General features: G+C 44.8%; 1 long non-coding RNA gene across 1 annotated transcript; it reads left to right on the plus strand.

Annotated features, from left to right (window-relative positions):
• Positions 1–1608: 1608 nt before the first annotated feature.
• Positions 1609–4985, plus strand: LOC135370703 (uncharacterized). Its single transcript, XR_010415431.1, has 3 exons — positions 1609–2978; positions 3054–3278; positions 3609–4985. It is a non-coding gene; the product is annotated as an uncharacterized LOC135370703 (long non-coding RNA).
• The last annotated feature ends 404 nt before the right edge of the window (positions 4986–5389 follow it).

The following is a 5389-nucleotide window of genomic DNA, read 5'->3' on the forward strand; positions in this document are numbered from 1 at the left end:
CTCCAGAGGTGTTGCTAACACCCTGGAACATTGATGTCTTGCAGAGACACAGTGTTTGTGCCGACCCAAGAGCGTGTCACATCCCTACGCTGTGCCGATGAGAGCCAAGAAGCTCGAAACGGCCGTCCACAGCTGGGATTGTGACACGCTTGAATTGTAAACATGTGCCTCACGTGCAGCCATGGAGCATTTGCTCATTTTTATATTTGTATCTGTACTTACTGGCTTTGCACTGCGGCCTCCAGAGGTGTTGCTAACACCCTGGAACATTGATGTCTTGCAGAGACACAGTGTTTGTGCCGACCCAAGAGCGTGTCACATCCCTACGCTGTGCCGATGAGAGCCAAGAAGCTCGAAACGGCCGTCCACAGCTGGGATTGTGACACGCTTGAATTGTAAACATGTGCCTCACGTGCAGCCATGGAGCATTTGCTCATTTTTATATTTGTATCTGTACTTACTGGCTTTGCACTGCGGCCTCCAGAGGTGTTGCTAACACCCTGGAACATTGATGTCTTGCAGAGACACAGTGTTTGTGCCGACCCAAGAGCGTGTCACATCCCTACGCTGTGCCGATGAGAGCCAAGAAGCTCGAAACGGCCGTCCACAGCTGGGATTGTGACACGCTTGAATTGTAAACATGTGCCTCACGTGCAGCCATGGAGCATTTGCTCATTTTTATATTTGTATCTGTACTTACTGGCTTTGCACTGCGGCCTCCAGAGGTGTTGCTAACACCCTGGAACATTGATGTCTTGCAGAGACACAGTGTTTGTGCCGACCCAAGAGCGTGTCACATCCCTACGCTGTGCCGATGAGAGCCAAGAAGCTCGAAACGGCCGTCCACAGCTGGGATTGTGACACGCTTGAATTGTAAACATGTGCCTCACGTGCAGCCATGGAGCATTTGCTCATTTTTATATTTGTATCTGTACTTACTGGCTTTGCACTGCGGCCTCCAGAGGTGTTGCTAACACCCTGGAACATTGATGTCTTGCAGAGACACAGTGTTTGTGCCGACCCAAGAGCGTGTCACATCCCTACGCTGTGCCGATGAGAGCCAAGAAGCTCGAAACGGCCGTCCACAGCTGGGATTGTGACACGCTTGAATTGTAAACATGTGCCTCACGTGCAGCCATGGAGCATTTGCTCATTTTTATATTTGTATCTGTACTTACTGGCTTTGCACTGCGGCCTCCAGAGGTGTTGCTAACACCCTGGAACATTGATGTCTTGCAGAGACACAGTGTTTGTGCCGACCCAAGAGCGTGTCACATCCCTACGCTGTGCCGATGAGAGCCAAGAAGCTCGAAACGGCCGTCCACAGCTGGGATTGTGACACGCTTGAATTGTAAACATGTGCCTCACGTGCAGCCATGGAGCATTTGCTCATTTTTATATTTGTATCTGTACTTACTGGCTTTGCACTGCGGCCTCCAGAGGTGTTGCTAACACCCTGGAACATTGATGTCTTGCAGAGACACAGTGTTTGTGCCGACCCAAGAGCGTGTCACATCCCTACGCTGTGCCGATGAGAGCCAAGAAGCTCGAAACGGCCGTCCACAGCTGGGATTGTGACACGCTTGAATTGTAAACATATATATATATATCCCCCTTTGAATATACTGCACAACAACTTGCCCCATCAATGTGAATGACCCCATGACGAGCGCTGCCTGGCAGTGCGGCCAGGACCTACGCGCTAAGCGCGGTCTAGATCCTGGTTTATTAAATTTTTTACATCCAATATTTTCTGTATCCCTTGCAATGTGGCCTGCGACATAAATTTGAAACGGCGCCTAAATCGCTACTCTTTACAATTAAAACGCAACTCCGCGACCTCATTTCTTCGACGATTTGCAAATCAACACGATGTGTGAGGATGTGTGTGCATCTGCGTGGTCACAAAGTGGTGTTCACTTGTGTCGCTGACGCCGCTTCCACCACTAAAAACCAAACGCATATGACGCGCGCACACGCATCCGAATCCAGCAATACACTGCCGCGCTCGCTGGCTCCGTCATAAAAGAATTAGAAAGTCAGCAACCATGGTCGGTACCCCGAGCGGTCAACGCAGGGCACAAAAGGCCGATCCAATCCAATCCGTTATTTGTTTTGTGGCGTTCGTTGCAGTGTCCGTTTGTGGTGTTCACGCCTGTACGTAAATGCAGAAGAATCCGAGTTTCACAATGGGTGAGTGAAAAGAGTGAAGGTAATAAGTCAGGAAGGATTGTTTACGAATGATTGTATTTGTGTTGTGAAATAGAAAGTTGAGCTGTTTCGTTTGTGCTTATGTGCATGCGTTCGTGTAGTGCAGATCCCATTGTGTTTTGTGTTGACAAAATTACAAGGTCGATGACATTTTCCACTGACGTGTGAAAAGCAGCTGTTCAACGCGCTCCTTCGTCAGCTTGCTCGACATCTCAGACTTTGCTAGCACTACTGCGCGAACAGTGAGCAGGGTGAAGATTCTGATACATAATATCAAGTTGCGAGTGCGCTCTCAAATATTTCAGAACATACCCAGGACGCACAGGACAGAGTAATTATAGCTTTTTCGCTGCTTCTAACAGTGCGAGCAAGAAACATAGCATATTCAGGTATGACTTGTTTAGTACTGTGTCTCAAAAGGAAATGCTAGCCTGACTAAGGCTGACAAATTTCAACATTGTGTGTTCCTCAAATGAAGCACAACATTTTCGACATCAAGATATTTAACTGTACTTACAATGCCATTAATTTCGTTATCTCCCAACGCTGATGTTACCGAGGTTTGCTTCTAGGGTAATTTCGTTTAATAGGCAGGCTGGTTCGGGCATAGGCTGTTCTATTGCCTAAAGAAGTGACTAGTCTGTTCAGCTTCTCTATACTTATTTGTTGTCGATAAAAGTGTGAGATGGCTGATGGGTTTCTTCACTCTCACCGTAGAATTTTCTGGTGAAGAACCGAAGCTTTTAACATTTGAGGATACCAGAAAGGCAAGCTGGTGTTCCAACTTCGTGATAATAGACTTGAGCGAGGAGCAAATTTGACTTTGAACATTTCTCCAACAGAAGTTCATTTCTTCGGGCAGCGGCGACTGGTGCGAAAAAAATTGCTCTTCGAGGTCCTATATTTACGTGAAAAGATGAGTGGCGTGGCCTGCTAATCAGTTTCACCTGAGAAACTGAGAATTTTACGAGCGCTCATGAAGGACAAAGTAGCAACCTCCTCCAGCTCGCAGTGAGGCAAGGGGAAGATGAAGTTCTGTGACCTGTTATGCTGTGATGTAAGTTCTGGTAAGATTCCATAAGTTCTTATGCAGTCCTATTCATTTTTGTGAACTCCCTCATCATGGTTTACTGCGATGTGTCTAAGTTGGACTCGAATAGTGATATGGTAAGTTTTAACTACAGTGCTGGCTACAAGAACAGTACTTAGTCCGTTCCACTTTGCTATAAGGAATGCATGTGCAGCTATAGTGCTGAACAATTTGTTGTCAGTAATAAGCATTTTCCCACACCCTCGCATTCATGCTGCAGTAAGTATTAAAATACTTGTGTTTGCATATTCTGTATATCTGACTTGTCACCTGTGTTTCTGAAGCCAAGTCACGTTTTTAATTATAGGCACTGTAATGTCAAACCGGCTGTTCAAGGACGTGACCCGCAGTAAAGCAGAGCATCACATAAAGTCCTGGCTGAGGCACGCCAAAGAACCTCATGACAGGACGTCGACAAAAGATAAGGGCTCGGAGTACTACACAGAACAGCAGCGACAGCTGGACCAATCCGTGCGAAACTATTCAGGCCTAGCTTTGACTCTAGATTTCACGAGAGAAAAAAAAGTGCGTTCTCTGAGAGTGTGGTAGATAAACATTTATTTCCTCTGTATATTTGGCTGCAGACTGAGGGCTATGCAGGTGTTGCCTTCAAAATGAAAAGTGTTATGTCATTGTCATCTCCATGCAATACACATCGACAATATCAATGGGTTTTCCATATATAATGTTGGACAAAAAAATTCAGCTGATGAAACAGAAGGTGGGATCATGTTAAAATTTATTCTGTGTAGAGAGCTCGGGAGCAGACCATAATTGTGACAAATGCAGTCAAACTCCTTTATAGATAACACCTTTTTAACGAAAATACCACTACAGCAAATTTTTTTTGCGGTCCCGCTGGAGCCCTATAGGTCCAATAATGGACATCCTTTTTAACTAGAATACCTTTATTGCAAATTTGTTTTGCTGTCCCCTGGGTTTCGTTGTAAAGGAGTTTGACTGTAGTTACTAACTTTTTGGTGAGGGCAATAAGCTTGATTGTGAATAATAATAATACATAAAGACAACTCGAATATTGTTCGAGTTGTCTTTGTGTTCGTGTGTATTGGAAGGTGACAACAATAGAGCCAGATATAACCTTGCAACGTAGAAGGCCGCACATACAGGATGTTTCACCTATCGTGATAAATTCTAACCGTAGACGTACACGCCGTATAGGATTGTGGGATTTTTTGCAGTTACCCTCTGGCAACTTTTGCCGACACTTTGGCTTTGCTGACGGGTTTGGACAATTTTTAATTGACGGAAATTTATGTTTTTAATCAAATTAGGAAAATTGCCAAGCACTGCACCCCTATTTTTTAACAGAAATATGAAGTGCCCTCCGGATGACCGCAGACCCAACAAAACCTATGCGCAGTATTAACAGAAACGGTCGAAAAAAGTAAAAGTGATGCTTCAGTCCTGCCGACTTGATTGTTGCAAAAGCAGGCAGCTTGATTGTTGCAGGGAAGAAGTATCCCCGCCTCTTGGTTTATCTTTCTTTTCCCTGGTTTGACCTTGATGAACAAAGAAACGAAAAAAAATCAAGGTGGGAACACTTCTTCCTCTTCCTGCTCAGAATGTTTGAAATTCCATGCTATATTTTAGAGCTCCAATTGCAGCTCTTGTAGTGTTATCTTGAACTCCCAAACTGGGCTGCTTACACTTCGTCCTGGCCGAGGCCAACTGTAGAGTAGACTACAGAATAATGAAGTGTGAAGTGCCATATAGATGACGTTATTCATTTTATTCATCTATGTATTTTGTAAAGACTGCACTTGGCTCGCATTCTCATATCGGACTCGTGATACGTGTTTCTTGTTCGGGTCGTTTTTTACGAGACCACGCTGTCCAGCAGGGAGTAAATAAGGTTCTCTTTGAAGTGATTGGTATTTTTGTGCATATTATTGTAGCCAAATAATGTTCATTGGGTCAGTTAAAGAAGACTCAAATATCTGTATCAGGGATTGTGAAAAATGGTTTTGCTCAGATGACAAAGGTGGAAGGCACTTTTGAAGGCTCGTAGTACAACTTATCTCGACTGAAATGACGAATTTCTACATGAATCTGATGTGTACTGCACGG

The sequence above is a fragment of the Ornithodoros turicata genome, chromosome 10 (assembly GCF_037126465.1).
Source record: "Ornithodoros turicata isolate Travis chromosome 10, ASM3712646v1, whole genome shotgun sequence".
NCBI lineage: Eukaryota > Metazoa > Arthropoda > Arachnida > Ixodida > Argasidae > Ornithodoros > Ornithodoros turicata.